The 19832-nt window shown below is 39.4% G+C and overlaps 1 pseudogene; it reads right to left on the reverse strand.

Moving 5' to 3' along the window:
* Positions 1 to 6805: 6805 nt before the first annotated feature.
* Positions 6806 to 7700, reverse strand: LOC145764514 (uncharacterized; annotated as a pseudogene).
* Between the last annotated feature and the right edge of the window lie 12132 nt (positions 7701 to 19832).

Consider the following 19832-nt stretch of genomic DNA (forward strand, 5'->3'; position numbering starts at 1 on the left):
TCTTCAATATTCAGCGTGTTAAAACTACTACGTATGATGGTTTGTGTAGGAAAAAATTTTGGGTCTGGTTTCAGTATTACCAATTTTACGGACTATTGAAATAAAGTAACGGACAGACAGATAGAATTGGGAAAAACCACCAGTCAGCCTTCACATGCACTTTCTATCTAAATTCAGCTCCCAAAATCAATAGATCAATGTTTTTTTTTAATTTGAGAACTACCACCCCCCATCCTAAAAGTAGTATTTTTTGCTAATCCCTGATGCAGTGTTTGCACACCAATTAGTTTAAAACCTTGATAATAAAGTAACGGACAGACATTCTAAAAAGTAACGGACAGACACTATCTCATTTCTGAACTTTTTTGCTACACTGAACCAAGGTGACGGAAAAAATGTTTATTTTTAAATAGGAAAAATTATGGTTTGCAATTTCGGAAAATTTTGATTGAAAAAAAGTTCTATTTTTACAAAAAAAAAATTGTTTTAATATTCATAGGCTACCCTTACAATTATATACATAAATTACATACATTTCCGAATTTGTTGTCACTACCCTGTCGAAGTGTTTTTCTACCCCTGTTCTTTCATTCCTTACTATTTTTTTATATTCTTATCAATATTTGCATCATCATAGCGGTCACTTGTCATTACTGGAAGATAAAACTAAAACCAGTTCATTTATTGGATATATATAAATTCTTGAAATTATCTTTAATTCATGGAAATTTACGACTTTCAAGTCAGTCCACACAATTTGAGTCATGGTATCCCCAAATGTGATGAACTTCTGGTATGTCAAAGGAAACATTCTCTCCCCTCCAGGAAAAAGGCATGGAGTGGCTATAGCCTGCACAACATCACTTATAGGGTAATCATGGATGTCCTCAATCCTCATCCTTTGGCCATCTCCATGTTGATCCTGATATGTTGGCTTTGGAATAACATTTGACAGTTACTCTCTCTTCACTTGCAATCAAAACTTGTCAATGACATTTGCAGCGAGTAACCAACAATTGTTAGAACAAACATCTTTGATATTTCTCTGACTCAAAACATGGTCTTCAGTAACGAATCACAATTATGATATAATGGGAATTTTTTTTGAATAAAAAAAAATTTACATATAATTTTTTTTACTTCAAAAATTTTTTTTTTCAATTTATGAAGGGAGTCTAATGCGCTAGGGCTAGTTCCCACCCTCCCTTTCTGACTACATACCTAGTCATCTTTGACAGTCTTGGTGTTTAAAGCCCTATTTACAATCTACACAAATTCATGAAAAATATGGTAACGGACAGACACAATATCAAACTTCCATAAATCTAGTGATTTAAATTGGAGGAAAGAAAATTGTATAGGGTTGATATGTGCTGCCAAATGTGAGATAGTCAATATATGTTAGAAGTTAAAAAATCATATAGTTGTTCGTAGAAAAAACTTTTTTGAGATTTTTTGGTAACGGACAGACATGTGTGGCTTACCAAACTTGCGTACCTATTTTTTAAACTATGTATCAAACACAGAGCTAATTTTTTTTATAATGTTTCATATATACAGACTTGTCCAGATACATTGAAATTAGAAGAATAGAATAAAACAAAAATCATTTACACCCTGTACCATTCTAAGTGAAATTTTAGTGAAAATTTGCTTGTAAGCAGGTGGAGATTTCAGAAATTAAGAAAAAGTTTGTCTGTAATGATAGAAACAAAGTAAGGTTAAATATTTGCTGTAGAGACTTTACCCTAACATTTGAACCTACTCAGACTTAAATGCGTTACAATTTTTTTTTTCTTAAGTTACTCTGTCACACAATTTTGAAATATGCCCAAGTGCTACCGACTTTTGGTCTGTGACCAAGGTGAAATGTTGTCTCGCCAGAAAATGCTCCCATTTGCGAACGGCCTCTATGATTGCAGTAGCTTCTTTTTCTACGGCAGGATAATGCCGTTCGCTCCCTTGAAAAGTCCTTGACATAAATGCAACTGGTCTTCCTGCTTGGTTAAGAGTAGCAGAAACTGCAACCTCCGACGCGTCGCATTCGACAACAAATGGTAACGTCTCGTCGATGGCCGCCAATGCGGATTCGGAGATTTCTTGTTTAATAGAAACAAAGTCTCTCAACGCTTCTAGATTCAATGGAAACGACGTAGTGTTTTTCAGACTCTGAATTTTGTCAGAAAAGTTCACGAATCACGACCCATCGTGCATAATAGGCAAATAATCCTAGAGCTCTTTTGAGAGATTTGGTACTTTGGGGCGCAGGTAATTCAAGCAGTGGCCGTAGTCGTTCGGGATCCGGTTTTATTTTGCCATTGCCGACGCAATAGGCTACCCGAGAATGCAGATTTCTTTGACCGACGACATTGTTTTGTCTTCATTTAACGTAAAATTTCTTTTTTGAATTGAATGAAGAAAGCGCGAGACATTTTCATCATGTTCACCTTTGTCACGCCCACATACCGTAACGTTATCTAGGTAAGGGTAGCCTAGGTATTTTTCAATTTATCAATTTTCACCATTTCATCCATTTTCCTTTGAAACTGGGGAACGCCATTTCTTACTCCAAAAGGGATTCTGTTGAATTCCCAAAGTCTTCCAGACGCCTCAAACCCGGTATAAATTTTGTCCTTTTTAGTGATAGGGATTTGGTGATAGGCGCTTTTGAGATCGAATGTTGAGAAAAACTTATGAACTGACAACCGATGAACTAGATCGTCTATGCGTGGCAGCGGATACGCGTCCAAATTTTTGAACAAATTTATTGTTTGTGAATAATCGACACACAGCCTCTTCTTATTTGTTTCTTTGTTGTTAACGATCAGAACTTGGGCCCGCCAAGGCAAATTGCTGGGGCGGATGATACCTTTGGAAGAAAGTTTTTCCATTTCTGCGTCTATAAACTTTCTGTCCGACTCGTTGTACCGTCTTGACTTCACAACTATTGGCTTACAGTCTTTCGTCAAGTTTGTGAAAAGAGACGCTTCATCAGTTATTGCAGCAATCACCGAGCAATGGTCGTTCTGTTGATTAACTACAAAATCGGGTTCACCTCCTTGGTATTCAAAAATTACTCGACGATGATTTCTTTGGAAGTCTGCTCCCAATAAGATGTCGCAGCACAAGTTTTGTAAAACGCCAACTTTTACATGGCTGTAGAATTTCCCGCCGACAGTAGGCTAATATCGATGAAACAGTTACCTACGACTTTTTCTTTTGAGTTGTGCGTAGCCATAGAGACTTTGGAATCGCAGCGTTCAATTTTAAGTTTTAGCTTGTAAGCAGTGTCTTGGTTGATGAAACTAACAGAACTACCAGAGTCGATGAGTGACGACAGCTCGATGCCATTAACGAAGGATTTCATAGTAGCATGAGACAAACATCGCGGTGCGGGGTGAATTGTGCACATATGGTCGGAATTAACGCAAGCGGTAACTTTTCCTCGAGAAAACTTATTTTTGCAAACTTTAGCGAAATGTCCAACTTTATTACAATGATAACAAGTTGCATTTCGGGCAAGACATCTCTTCCTCTCATTATAGGGATCCCCACAAAAGAAGCAATATCTTGCGACGTTGCTTACCGCACTCATAGTAGAATTGTTTTTGCTCTTACCTTCAACAACTTCGTCGCTATGGATATTTGAGTTCGATGAGACGGCCGATACCTGTAGTTGGTCTCTTGAAGCTCGATCAAGAGTGCTTGCTTGAGTGTATGCGTCAGCTAGACTGAGCTCTTAGATTTCCAACAGGCGTTGTCGAATTGTATCGGAAGAAATGCCGTTGATGAATGCGTCGCGTACCATTTCCTGCTGATATTGAGCCGAGTCGACGGCTTGAAAGCCACATTTTTGGCTTAGAAGCTTTAAATTTTGGAGAAATTCGTCTAAGGATTGTCCTGGGTGTTGCTTGGTAGTGGCTAGACGATGCCTTGCAAATAAAATATTCGTAGGCTTCACATATAGCCTAAGTTTTGAAGAACGTTCAATGCACCGTTGTAATCTTGACAGTCTTCGATGAATTCGTAGATTTCAAAATTCACACAATTCGTGAGTATTCGCAGGTCATCCCGCCGGTTTTCTCCTTCGTCTTGGACGGAGAGAGAAGCCAAGTAATTTTCAAACGTCTTCCTCCAGTGCTTCCATTCTTTTGCCGCTGTGCTTGCGTTTGGATTTAAAGCAAGGCGTTCCGGCTTCATTAACTTGCTCATCTTAGTTTTTTAAATTGTAACATCCTCTGCTCTGTTTATATTGATGCTCTGTTTATATTGAGAAGAATGCAGGAGGAATACCGAGAGAAGCAGAGAAAACTATATATGTGTTTCGTCGACTTAGAAAAGGCATTTGACAGAGTACCAAGGAAAGTGATGGAGTGGGCAATGAGGAAAAGAGGTATACCGGAGGTATTAGTGAGAGCTGTGATGTCTATGTATGAGGATGCAAGAACAAAAGTGAGAGTTGGATCAAATTATTCAAACGAGTTTTTTGTGAAGGTTGGTGTACACCAAGGATCAGTTTTGTCACCTCTGATATTTGCTATTGTGGTTGACGTTGTAACTGAAGGAGTGAGGGAGGGCTTATTGAGTGAAATTTTGTATGCAGACGACCTGGTCTTGACAAGTAATAGTGTGGAGGGACTGGAGAGAAAGTTTGAGAAATGGAAAGAAGCATTTGAAACCAAGGGTATGAAGGTGAATCTTGAAAAAACAAAAGTGATGGTGAGTGGAGCAGAAGGAACAGTTGTTGAGAGCAAAGTAGATCCCTGTGGAATATGTGGCAAGAGAGTGATGAGAAATTCAATGCAATGCAAGGAATGTGGAAAGTGGGTACATGCAAGATGTGCTAATGTCAAGAGAGCCGCAACAAGATTGGCGAAGTGTTTTGTTTGTGGGAAATGCAGTAAAGGAAGGAATGAAGTGGAAGGCCATGATGATGAGTTCTGCCATGGCATCGAAACAGTGACAGACTTCTGTTATCTGGGTGATCGGATAAATGGAAGTGGTGGATGTGAAGCAGCGGTGACAACAAGGGCAAGATTGGGCTGGGCAAAGTTCAGGGAATGTGGGGAAATGTTGTATGGCAGAAAATTCTCACTAAGGATGAAAGGGAAAGTATATCGGAGCTGTGTGCGGCCTGCAATGCTATATGGTAGCGAGACATGGATATTGAGAGAGAGTGAACTGGCAATCCTGAGAAGAACGGAAAGGTCAATGGTGAGAGCAATGTGTGGGGTGAAAACGAGAAGGGAAAAAAGGACTGAAGAATTGTTGGATATGCTAGAGATGAGAGAGACCATAGACCAACTGGCAAGGGCAAATGGAGTAAGATGGTATGGACATGTGATAAGGAGGGAGGAAGGAAGTTTTCTTAGAAAGGCACTAGATCTAAAGGTGGATGGGAAGAGGAAACGCGGTCGTCCAAGAAGAACGTGGAAACAACAAGTGAAGGATGAATTTAAAAAAGTCGGACTGAAGGAGGAAGATGCAAGGGACAGGGTGAAATGGAGAAAAGGGATTAAAACAATTGCTGCGCGGAAACAATCGGCCACCCCCACTAGTGGGGAACAAACCGACGATGGATTATGATGATGATGATGTAACATCCATTTATTGAGTTTTAAAAAACTAAGAAACGAAGTGTACCTACAAAACACAAACCATAAATATAAAGCAAACAAAGTAGATCTGTTTCACACAATGAGAAAACTGAGAACTGAGCGCTGAACTGAGAACTGAACGCGAACAGAGAAAACAATCAACGTGAAGCGCTCTAGGCAAGGAAACTAGAACGTAGGAACATAATGTAAACTAAACGTCATTTTACAACATAATTTTACAACAATGGGTAGTACCAAGTTTAAGTCATACGTTGAGTAGACAACCGGAAACAGACATTGCAGTCGGCTGCAGCGTGGGTCAGGTGTACGTCGGAAGGCGTACACCGATGCATAGCGCTCAAGTCCGCTTTCCCGCAATGCAGGATAAAGATAATAAAACAAAAACAAAAACGTTACGTAATGAAAAAATACCGTATATAACTAAGGTTGGAAGACATTACGTCATTTCTTTTCAATTCTAAATGAAGTTTAAAATTTTTTCTTTTGTTCACAGTCGTAAGTAATCCTCTTTCAAAGCGGTATTACAAACAACAATTTTCGATAAGGGGGGCATCAAGAATATGTCGACATGACTTTTAAGGTTTACGTCAGCCCCCGAGATCAGTAAAATATAAGGTTCTCATTATCGTGATTGTAAGCCGCGGGAAATTTTTCTCTAAAAAACAGATTCCCGGGAAACTAAACATTTTTTCCAGCCCTAGTAGAAAACAAGAGAAATTAAATAATATACCACTGTCTTGCACCAGTGGCGTAGCCAAGGGAGGGGGTTCGGAGGTTTCAACCTTTCAAATTGAATTTACGGATGTTAATACATTGTTTACAAGAAAAGCTTTAACCTATGATGTAAATGCAGAAGAAAACATGATCTTATCCTTTTGCTATGCCACCGGACAGCACCATTTTACAGAAATATTCATACCCACAATTTTGTTGAAAATGCTCTCAGAATGCATCAAACTGAAAGTAATTTTTCAAAATTTTCTGGGGGAGGCCCCCCAGACCCCCCGCCGCTAAGATTCAAAACACCAAATTGGTGCGTGGTATATCAATGACAGCCTAGGGCCTAGGCTATATCAAAGCAGATGATTAGCCTAAAGGCTACTCGATAAAGTTATTCGTCAGACTCTGTGAGAAATTTAATGCCATATTTTCTTTAAAAAACAGTGTGGCAGCATTTATTGGCCTACTTAAGTAGTAAGTTTTTCTCTCCTTCTCAAACATCCAAGTCGCCTTTCTTTGTCGCTTTTGTCCAGAACAAATGCTTTCAAAAGAATATTGGACATCGTCATGCAAGCTGCTTTAATTCTAGCCATTGGGCTATTTGTAGGTATGTGCTAAAATTTGGCTTGCGTGTGTTCGACAGCAGTGAAAGTTCCACTTCTCAAACATGTGATGTGCTGAATAAACAAAATGAACTGTTGAAAGTTTGGGTATCGTCAGTCCACCCGATTGAAGTTCTGGAGGAATGCTGAATCAATTGCATCATCGTTGACATTTTCATTTTCCACTCTAGACAAATAAAATCGAAATTTGTGTTCTAAATATCCAGCCAGAAAAACAATCTTGTGTTTGATAGAGCTATTGGAAGCAATGAGTTCTTGAGTGTCAGCAATATCCAGAAAATCACCGTCAAGATGAATGTTAGCATCACATGCAACATCACCAGACTCTTGTGGGGTACAATCATATTTCAAAAGAGCATGAAGGTTCTTGGTTTCAGCAGCTGCCTTGATGTCTGCAGTATCAATGTAGAAATTAGCGCCACTACGTTGTCTGGCTTGGCCAAAGAAGTTTTCTAGGGTTTCATCAGCAAACACACCAGATAGAACATATATAACTGAAATTATACTCCGTCAGCAATAGCTGTGCAGCCTGAATGTTGGTTCTTGTTGACACAACAAATGCATCTGCAGTTGTTTTTGTGAGTTTTTTTATTCGGCCATGACCACATGTCCAGGCGCAAGAGGACACCACGTCACAAATTTCGCAAAGCTTCTTGAAACTAGTGCAGTCCTTTGTCCACGGCTGACGACACTCATCCTGCATGTTCATAGCTGAATAGCGATCCTTAACATTCATCATGTGGAACCAGTCAGTGATGAGCTTCACGAAAATGATAGTGTCATCACTAATATCGAGTCTATTCTTCAACGTGGAAAGAGCAGCCACAGTCTTTTCGTGAAAAATCTGGCAAACAAAAGGAACACTTTGTCTCTGCAAAGCTTGGGGTACACAGCTGTGTATGTGACCTTTGTTAAACGGATGCTGTTTTTACGATCTTCATTGTAGGCTAGAGTGCTTCAATATCACGCCAGCGTGCAACATACGTTTTTTCCTCTTTCATGATAGAGAGTTCTTTATTGTGCTCAGTTATCCAGTTGTTTTTAAATAAATGGACATAGCCAAAAGCATCAGAGTTGGTTGCTTTGATAAAACTTTTGCCAGGTCTACCTAATTTTGTATAAACAGAAACATTTGTTTTACAATTGTCACATACACAGGAAATTGTAGTACCTCCAGCGTTACCAACTGCCACCAAAGCTTCCAGGATCATTTCCTTAAGTTTATCAGAATTCAGTTTTGCGACAGGATGAATACGCAGAATATATTTAGGGCCTCTGAAATGGCATACAACTTCAATCACCAGTGCATGAGTAGCAAGAACTTCTTCTTCACCAGACACGTTTCGAGCATAACCAACTACGCGGCCACCTGAGTCAATCAATAAATGTTTTATTTGTCAGTAACAGGAACACAGGTACATGTTTGAAATATGCAATTAATATACGCAATGCAAACGTTACATATGTTCCCATACGTTGACAAGGCGCTGTTGTGGTTGAAGTTGTTGGAAGAGTTGCTTCAAATTTTCATCTTGAAGACTACCAAAGAGTAGTTTTTTAATCAGTTCTACTCTGGGCAAAACAATTGAGCCAGAATTCCGTAGCATGCTGTATATACCGTATGCAGCCGGTGAAATATTATGAAGTTCTGCGGCAAAAACGTAGCCTACATATTTCTATCAAAACGACGTCCTTTCGGAGAACAAAGTAATAATTGTAACTGGAAGTAAAGAAACTGATAATGAGGGGAATCGAAACATCTCATGTTATTTAGCATCTCTAAAGAGGAGTTCAGATAATCAATATCTCTTAACTCGTACTCTGATACGTATGAAAGGATTTTGTCAAGTTGTGACCATTTACTAACCAGGCTGTACGTTTGCAGACAATCGGTTTTCGAAAAGTAAATTTTAGGTATTTCTATGCCATTTTTCTCCACACTTTTGAGATGTAAAAATCCAAATGCTGAATTCACTTGTTGGAAATGAAGGAACTGGATGACAGAGCGTCCTTTCGCATCAGTTTTGGGTATGTAAATATCATCATCATTGCGAATAACATGATGATCTTTTGAGAATCGCTTCATGATGACATTACAAAATGATGAAAAGCTCGCTATTTTATCCAGTGTTTCTGCTCGAAATCGTTCCTTTGTTGCTCGAGCCTCAGCTGAAACTTGTGTAGCCTACTTCTCGGCACTGAGGAGACCTGCTTCAAGCATGATTGAACCATTCCAGGAAAGATCAAAGGTGGTCCATTCGGTCTTTTTCCCCCCTTTGCTTTTATCCAATTACAATCAAAATGATTAGTACAAGCATAGATCTGCTTCAGCTTTAGCAAACTGGAACGTTCATTTGGCATAGCATCAATCCATCGGTTTCGTTCTGCTTCTTTAGTTGGAAACTTTACAACTTTGGTATAAGGCTCACCCTGGTAATTACCACGACATCCATAAACATTACATGCTTTTGGCATCTTTTTATGCAGTAATTTCAAGTACGGTAGGCCTACCTTAAATAAACATAATTTATAACAGGTTCTCAATCTTTTTTGCCCATCGATATTTATTTTATAAATAACTAACTTCTCTCTCTCTCTCTCTCTCTCTCTCTCCAATCGACTACTAGACTACATTCACAAGATCTCAATATTTGCAACTGGGCTAGCCTACTTGAAATTCCCCAGCAGCGTGATCGACGGCTAGGCTAACCTAGTACAACGGCAAGCAATCAAAAGGCACACCTGTATTTTCTAACCTCCGCTCAAACCAATTGCACTGCAATGAAGCTAAACTCAAAGTACAGTAAATAATAATGGACTGTTGCAAAACCCCACTTGCATTGTCATGTCACAATTAAATTTTGGCAAGCATTGCTTTCTCTTGCAAGGCATTTGACACAGTTGATCATAACATACTTTTGAAAAAGCTTTATCACTACGGTTTTAGAGGAAAAATCCATAACATATTAACTTCGTATTTAACAAACAGGTTTCAATGTATAAAAATAGGTAGTATTATACAAGATCAAATTTTCTGGACGTCAAGAGTGGTGTACCACAAGGTTCAATCCTTGGACCATTGTTATTTTTGATTTATGTAAATGATCTTCCAAATGCATCTTCCTTTACAACAACTCTTTTTGCCGATGACACAAACTTTCAAATGAATGACCACTGCTTGACATCTCTTCAAGTAGAGCCAGTTGTGAAATAGACAAAATTGATGTTTGAATGAAGTCTAATAAGTTATCTATAAATTATTCTAAAACTTGTTATATGTTGATCTGCTATAACCAAAAAATCACACAAAATTTTAGTTTACACATTCAAGGAAATGAACTGGAAAGAAGAAATTGTATAAAATATTTAGGAGTACTACCGTACTAGATGAAAAACTAAATTGGAAGGAACATGTTAATAATTTACGTAAAAAGCTAGCAAAGGTTTGTGGTATTGCATACAGGCTTCGATACTGTGCTCCATTAACTGTATTAAAAATTGTGTACTTTGCTCTTTTTCAATCTAAGGTTCAATATTCCATTTTGAACTGGGGGAGGTCTAACCAAACACTTATTTCTTCAATTCAAGTACTTCAAAATAAATTTATACGTTCATGCTTATTTTTACCAAAAACAACCCATACAGCTGAGCTCTATCGTGCTTTTAATGTTTTAAAGATTGAAGACTTAATTAAACTTGAATATGGAAAATTTATGTTTAAAATTGTGCATGATATGTTGCCAAAATTGTATGATGCTTACTTCACCAATTTAGATAATATCCATAGTTACAACACTCGCCATCACAAAAAATGTTCGTTGTTTTTACCGCCTGTCAAATCAAATAGTGGGAAAAAATGTGATGTTTTACTGGTGTGAAGTTATGGAGTGACATTTCTAATGAGCTGAAAGAAAATACATATAATGTTTTTATCGCTAAGTACAAGTGTTTTCTTCTTGGTCATAATGGTAATTAATTCATATTTGCTTTAATGTTGATATTTCTTTGTTTTGTTTTTTTCTGTATTGGTGTTCATATCCCAGCAAACATTGATTGCTGGGCCAGCATTGGCTATATGCTGGGTATGTTGGCACAAGGTCGGCAATTTCGTCCAACATTTTGCCAACATTGCCAACAATACGCCAACAATTTCATTACTTCTTATTAAGCGTTGAAAAAGGTCTCAAAGACTTTATTTCAGGTTGATTTGTTTTAAACTTGAAAAATACTAACACAAACCTCTTTTCATGTGGTATTGCTTCTAAACACAGTTGTGTGATTGGTTAACATCGGTCAGAAGCATTGCCAACGTTGTGCCAATTCATAACAATTTCGGTGTTTTCTCTCAAATTATGCAAATGTATGCCATCATTTTGCTACAATTTTTAATTTTAATAATAGGCTATCAATGCTGTTATTATTTTCTGATACCGTACAGGTATATTATGAATATTTAAGACCAGCGTTGGTCAGAAAAGTAGCCAATGCTTTGCCAACAAAGTAGTTTCATTTCAGTTTGTTTATGCCAAAATGAACAGAGGTCTAGAAAAAGGTAGGAGCAACAAAACGCGAACGCGATAGCGTGCTTGATAGCGAAACAGTTTAAAGTTTCCATTAGCCTACACGTTTCCACAAAATAAACAATTGCAACGTTGGCTATATGCTGGATGTGAGGGCACAAGGTCGGCAATTTCGTCCAACATTGCCAACAATACGCCAACAATTTCAATACTTCTTATTAAGCGTTCAAAAAGGTCTCAAAGATTTTATTTCAGGTTTAAGCTTATTTGTTTTAAACTTGAAAAATACTAACACAAACCTCTTTTCATGTGGCATTGCTTCAAAACACAGTTGTGTGATTGGCCAACATCGGTCAGAAGCATTGCCAACGTTGTGCCAATTCATAACAATTTCGGTGTTTTCTTTCAAATTATGCAAATGTAGGCTATGCCATCATTTTGCTACAATTTAAAATTTTAATAATAGGCTATCAATGCTGTTATTATTTTCTGATACCGTACAAGTATACTATGAATATTTAAGACCAGCGTTGGTCAGAAGAGTAGCCAATGCTTTTGTCACTTATTTCCATTTAAAAAAATATCAATAGCCTACAAACCTTTTTTATGCGGTTTTGTTTAAAAATATGTTTGTGTGAGCAAACATCGGTTAGAAATGTTGCCAACGTTATGCCAATTGAACAACTATTCTAAAGTTTTCTTTCAATTTATGCAAATGTACACCATCATTTGCTACAGACCAGGCCAGTGAGCAGGGCCGGATTTACCAATAGGCTAGGCAGGCTGAAGCCTAGGGCCTCAACGTTCAGGGGCCTCGAAATTCGGTTTCAAAGTTTGTAATTCTTTAAAAACACTTTAACAAGTTTAAACCCTACCTAATGTATATATACGAGTATATCAAGCTTTTCAGAGTAGAAAATTGTATACACAACTGGTTTCAACCACCTTGTAAAGAGTCATTGTTACGTCGTTTGCATCATAATAAAGGCAATTATTATACGCATTGTGCTGGAAGCTTCTATGTTAAAGTACCATAGTCTTCTCTGCAAAAATCAGTATCTGTAGTTGACATCAGGGCTGCCACTCCTAGTGGTTTTTGAAATAATCTAGTGGTTTTCTTGGAGAATCTAGTGTTTTTTTTTAATTTTGAGAGTGGAAGCATCAAATTTCCTTCTGTTGTTAACGAAGAAGATTTACAGTAAGATGATTTGCAAGAAGAATAGGGAGCTTTGCCTCAAGCGTGCAATGTTCTCCATCATAATGATAGTGATAACCTTAGCCACCACACCAGAGTTTTGGCTAAAACTGAAAATGGACAACCAAGGTTTAAAACTTTTAAAGAAGGGTATCGGGAAGATTTTGGCCCGAAACTTAGGCTACTATTACTAATGAACTTCAACATTTTCATTTGTACGTGAGACAAACACAAAACCAAGGGCTTACCGGTACAGAAGACCAATCTATTTCCTTGTCTCATGGAGACCTTTATGAAATTTATGTGCAAGGAAAAATTAACACTGCCTTTCCTAATGTGGAAGCAATATTAAGACTGTTTCTAAGCTTAATTGTTATTAACTGCTCAGGAGAGAGATCTTTTTCAAGGCTCAAAAGCATCAAAAATAAACTGAGATCGACATTTGACAATGTATCAAGAAATTTTGTCCGCACTGAGCATTCTGTGCATTGAGAGTGACAAACATAAACAGATAAAATTTACAGTAGAACTCGGTTAATCCGGATTCGGTTAATCCGGATCTTCGCCTAATCCGGATGAAACTGGAAGTACAAATGATTTGTAATCTTTTTCTTAAGAAACAGCTTCGGATTATTTAATCCGGATCTTCGCCTATTCCGGACAAAAGTTGCGCTTTCTCTATCGCTTTATCCGGATTTTCCAGACAGTTTTGCCATTTTATGCTAAAACGTAACGTGGCTTATTGCGAGAAATTTCTTATCTATTGTTCCGTTAATGTGACGCAATAAATTATTGCGGATTTCTTCTTTTCATGAACAGTAATCCCTCCTAACGCAAAATTCCTGCGCAAATGCCCAAGCTTGTACTGTAACTTGAAAAGATGTCGGTGGAATTTTCGGCGGTATGTCGGTGATTTTTTCCAATAGAAGACTTTGTTTGATTTTTTGTAAGTTTTCCAAAGAAACTTGTCTTCCGTAACTGTTTTCAAAAGTTTTGAGTGACTACAGATTATTCCTACACGCATGTCTGAAGATATAACTTTTGCCAGTGTGTTCTTGCGTTAGACGCAGAGTCTACAAACCTACAATCGTTTTACATGCATAGGCTACTGCATTTCAAAAGAATTCTATCGCTAATATGGTGATCGCGCGTCTCGGAATTGGCAGATGACCACACTAATGCGTTCAATTTCGGTGATTTTTACCGATTCCCTTCTACCTAGGTGTTGTTAACCTGCTTAATAGGGAGCCAAGGACCACAACATACTCTTAACATAGCAAATTGTATTCACAGCTATATACAGTCTACACTCGATAAGAATAATGAGAAAGGCAATTTGACCACGCGAAGTACAAAGTAAAATCACATTGATTCGTGTAAAAGCGGATCACTCATCAACATCTCCCTATTTAACAAAATTTCTTTATAACGGTAATTTGGGTACCCTTGACGGCAGTATAATTGTAAACACGATAACAATTCAGTAAACAACATATTCGCGTAATCTAATTGGTAGGCGGTGGGTTCGTGTGGGTCTTCCCACTGGGCCAGAATTATTTTGTTCGTTTGTTTCACTGCTGTTTGGGCTGGGGCTGCAAGGGCTAGGTGAAGAAAAAAGCATTAACGTGTCGTCGTAGGAATGGGAGCGGGGGGACCTCTGATTTCGGTCCTTTCGTAAATGTACCCGGTTTCGTGTGTACGTTCTGCCATTTGAAGATCGGATAATGTATGTGCGGGAGCCAGTGCGTTTGACAACTTCGCCTTTCCGCCATTCACTTTTTTCTGGGGATTGGAAAAATATGGGGTCACCTGGGAGTAGAGGGGGTAGGTTTTTAGCTGTTTTGTTATAGTGGCGGAGTACGGTTTCACGTCGAGTTTCTCTGCGTTCGGGGTGGAACCTTTTCGTTGGAGTGCTTTTAATAACAGTGGGCAAAACGGAACGGGTCTGTCTTCCAAATACGATCTCTGCCGGGCTGATATTAACATCTTGTCTCGGGGTGTTTCTGAGTTCTAAAAGGGCCAAATATTGGTCTTCATGGTTTCGGGTTGTTGTGCGAAGGAGGTGCTTCGCTGATTTCACCGCAGCTTCGGCTTTCCCGTTTTCCCTTTGATGGCCAGGTGAGGAAGTAACGTGTGAAATGCTCCACTTTTTGCAGAAACGTTTAAATTCACAAGATAAAAATTGAGAACCACAATCAGATACAATTATTTTGGGAATTCCATATCGTGCGAAATGCTTTTTGATACAACAAATAACTTGCATACTGGTAGTTTGGGTCAAAAGGTCAATTTCAAAAAAATTTGAAAAATAATCCACAACGACAAGAAAACTTTTACCATTCACTTCAAATATGTCGACACCGCACTTTTCCCAAGGATATGAGCCTTCATCGTGCTGTTTTAAAGACTCTTTTTGGTTACTTGGTTTGAGCTCCTGACAAATGATGCAGCTATCAGCAATTTGGCTGATTTCCTTGGCCATACCCAGCCAAAAAATGGTTTCTCGCGCTCTGCGCATCATGCTGGCGTAACCAAGATGAGCTCGGTGCAAGTGATTTTTAAAAAGACTACGACACATTTTAGGCACAAAAATACGTTCACCTTTCAACACCAAACCGTTTGGTCACAGCGGTAAACCATAATTCTTCGTGGGAAAATTGTAACATAAAGTTCCCGAATCCGTTTGTCTGTACGTAATGACCGAAAAATAAACACACCTTCGAAACGTCTATTCAAAGTGTATTCCAGTAAAATTAGCCCGTGGCTATCGAAATGACTGGTGCAATGCCTACACCTCTAAAACTGTCACTACGATACAGATTACTTGGATAAAAGACGGAGAGTTTGTCCAGCTAGCAAGCACCAAATAAACCAGTTAAATGTGCGACCGACTTCCAACAAACAACTTCAAGAATGAATCAGAAAAATTTGTGATAACTCAAAGGCACGCCAGCAGTAGCGCGACGCAACAACATGTCCAAACAGGTTTAAACCGGTCTGAACAGGATTGACACGAGTCTTACGGACGATGGTGCAATCTTGGCTCATGTTTTAGGAATTTCCATGACGTAATATTCAGTAGACCCGAACGGTTTCTACATGACGTTTGACCAGGCGAACAACCGTCTGTAACATAGCGACCCCTAGTTATGACAGTCTGACATGGCATAACTAAAAAAGAATTGACGACAATTGTGAGCCAATGAATAAAAACACACGATACACAAATTGTTTGAATCACTCACGTTTAAGTTAATACGCAAATACAAAGGGCATGCAAAGAATGAACAGCAATAAGAATAAACACGACGATACATGAAATTGGTACCATAGGTAGTAGGTACACGCAAAAAATGATGCTATAACCAATGATTGCGATAATAACCGACTGTTCTGGGCTCAGACAAGTGTCGGCCACCGCAGACAAAACCAGGCTCAAACCCTAACACTTAGGTGTTCTTTACGGGGGCGAGGCACGAAATATCCCTCAACACATAGTCTACTTTCACTTTCCCCGTACTCTCATCATAGTTGCAGACGGCAACTTTAGCTCTACGAACCACAGGCTTCCCTTTCCTAATTTGTGGAACTACCTCATGCACCCTCCCAAGTTGATACTTCCCACGTTTACCAATGTCCTGGAGAGAACCTACCACTACAAGTTGACCAGGCTCCAAATTCTCGGCCATTTTTAGCCATTTTTTCCGGCCCTGAAGACCTGGCAAGTAAAAATCGATCCATTTACTCCAAAACTGCTGAGAAAGTGACAAATTGAACCGATAATCCCTTCTTAATTGGTCACGATCATGTGGTTGCCCAACAGCACAGTATGGGTCTAAGTATGGGGTCAAAAGTGAGGCAGGGGTGATGACAGTAAAATCCCTAGGGTCGTCACTCAAAGGTACTAAAGGGCGTTCGTTCACGATCCGAACGGCACTGCCTGTGTACGTAAGCAGTTCAATAAAATTGGGCTTACGAATTGAAGAGTCCAAAATGTGAAGAAATGCAATTTTAAATTGTTTAACCATTGCCTCCCAGGCGCCACCTTGCGCCGGGGCATACGGAGGTATAAATTCCCAGTTTATCTCTCTCTGTCTCAGGGCGTTGTGAAATTCAGCTGATTCTATCAACTCGGGTAACTTCTTAGATGCTGCCTGAAAGGTACTTCCATTGTCGGAATAGATAGCATTAACCTGCCCACGTAAATCTGTAAACCTTGTAAAGGCAAGTAAAAAATCACTCAGCGACAATGACGTAACCAGCTCAACATGAATAGCGCGAGATGCCATACATGTGAACAAGAGTCCCCAAGCTTTTTTGTGACTTCTACCTTCAACAAAGGTTAAAGGTCCAAGATAGTCTAAGCCGCAATCAAAAAACGGTTTCCTATGCGCAGTTGTGCGAGACAAAGGTAAATCAGACATGAGCTGCCTTATAGGTCGAGCTTTCTCAATCGCGCATACACCACAGTCATTAAGATACCTTTTCACGGAGGCATTACCATTAGCGATCCAAAACTTCTGTCGCGTAGACAACAAAGTGTGCTGTACTCCACAGTGCGCATTTCCATTATGATGCGACAGTACAACAAGCCTAGTGAAGGGGTGCTTCGAAGGCAAAACAATCGGATGCTTTGCTTCAAGAGAGATCTCGGGAGAATTACTTAAGCGCCCTTCAATGCGGATTACACCAGCGTCATCTACACAAGGTCTGTACTTTTTAAGTGAACGCAATTCTTTCAACCGTTCCTTCTCACGTTGCGAAGCGCCAACACTACCTCGCTTTATCACTTCCTCAAGGGCATCCGGCGATCGTTTGGTCATTAAATGTACCACATCGCCATACACGCTCTTCTGAACAAACTTCACAGCCAACTCTGAAGCACTGTTAAGATAAGATGCATCTAGTTTTGGCTTCACAAAGCTACGCTTTTTCGTTTTACAGCACAAATATTCAACAAAAGCAACCAAATAAGCGATTCTCTTTTTCATAACATACAAAGAAGGTGCGGCCTCGATCAATCTGTGAAGACCACCCTGTCCAACGTCAAGCGACTCCTCTTCGTCACGAAGGTATAGGCTATGGACAGGTACTGGAGTCAGGCCCGGATTTAGGGGGGGGGCAGAGGGGGCAGTTGCCCCGGGCCCCCCGACTTTCGAAGGGCCCCCCTATGTGGAAAAAAATGTGATTTTGTGTTATTTTTTTCCTTTTGGTCTTTAAAGTTTCTGCAAAATGCTGTGCAGTACTGGACTGATGCTACTGTAGACGTAGAGATGGTTTTTCGCGCCGTAGGCGCAAAAAATTTTTTTGCACGGGGGCCCCCCGATCTAAAAGTGCCCCAGGCCCCCCATCAGCTAAATCCGGCCCTGACTGGAGTGGCGTTTTCTACAGATGGAATTTCTTCACACTGATAGAGAAGACTAGAACCATTCAACCACAACTCTCGAAATTCTTTCTTTGTAATAAGATTTGGCCTTGTGCCAACATCAGCTGGGTTCATATCGGTAGGGCAAAAACGCCAATCCTGGGCTCCAGACAACAATAAAATATGCTCAACTCGACGCGTAATAAACTTATTCAAACGTAAATCAGGGTTTTTAACCCACTGCAACACAGTACGAGAATCACACCAAAAATACTTAAGGCAGTCTGGCATCTTCAATGCCTCGTAGGCCTGCTTCACGAGTCTGGCTGTATTCAAAGCGGCAACAAGCTCTTTCCTAGCTATCGGCCAAGAAAACTGATTTTTTACAACAATGGTAGATTTACCCAGAACGAAAGACACACTCGGAACTCCGTTAACCAGTCTACGTAAGTAAACAACAGAAGAGAAAGCTTGATTCGAAGCATCACTAAACCCATGCAATTGATATGAAACAATATCATCCGGACTGCACACACCAGAGTTTGCAAAATACCATCTCGGTAACGAAAAATCCTTAAGCAGGTCCAAAGAGCGAAGCCACGACTCCCACTCTTTAACAAAGCTATCAGGGACCTCGGTGTCCCAATCAAACTTGTCTATCGCCAATTGCTGAAGTATAAGGCGTGCTTTTAGAAAAAATGGCGCTCCAAAGCCTAGCGGATCAAAATTTTGTCCAAGCTGACTGAGCATACTTCGGCGCGTGTGTTTAGCTAAGGGCTTTAAGGAACATGCGATACGCATCTCGTCAGACTCGGTTTGCCACACACAACCCAATGTCTTCGCTGATGGCAAAGTCATATTTTCAGTCTGAAAGTCAATGTCACGAATCAAAGGTGAAAGCATCTCATTATCCAAATTTGACAAGACAATCATAGCCTCCTTGTTAGCACTCCACTTACCAAGTTTAAACCCACGGCTATCAAACAAAGCAATTGATTCATGAGTGATTTGCTGAGCTTCCTCTAAGCTATCAGCCGAAAATATAAAATCATCCATGTACATATTATTTGCAATATTGCAGAGAGTCAATTCACCAGCACTGCTGGGATTCTGCTCGATCATTTTCTTTATAGCAAAGCAAGCGATATACGGGCTACTCTTTATTCCCCAAGGGTGTACACAAAAACGAAATGGTACCATCCTACCATTTTCAAGGTCATCATCTTCAAACCACAATATACGAAACAAATCCCTTTGCGACTCAGGTAACTTTATTTGAAAGAAGCATTTAGTCACATCAGCCATGAGACCAAATCTACCAAGCCGAAATCTAGCCAAGACATCTACCAGAGGGTTTAACAAGTCAGGACCCGAAAACATTACATCATTAACACAAGTTCCTCGAAATTCAGACTTGCCATCGTAAACAATGCGCTTTTTTAATTGTGACGTAACAAAGTATGGTAAATACCATTCAAATCCCTTGACATTTCCTGCTTCACCAGTACGCTCAATATAGCCATTTGATTTAAGATCTTTCATGGTGTCAGTAAGGAAATCACAAAGTTCAGCTTGTTTTAAAGCCTTCTTTCTTAAAGCAGCAGCTCTATCTGACGCCAACACAAAATTGTTAGGTAGATCAATATCTTCCTTCAACGGAACAGGTATCTCAAATCGACCATCTTTCAACTCAATATTCGGTTCGACAAGTTCTCTAGCCAAAATATCATTGCGAGACAATTCACAGGTTTCATTTTGTAAGGTCAAATCCTGAATGACTTTATTCAGGTC

This window comes from Aplidium turbinatum, chromosome 2 (assembly GCF_918807975.1).
Source record: "Aplidium turbinatum chromosome 2, kaAplTurb1.1, whole genome shotgun sequence".
Lineage (NCBI taxonomy): Eukaryota > Metazoa > Chordata > Ascidiacea > Aplousobranchia > Polyclinidae > Aplidium > Aplidium turbinatum.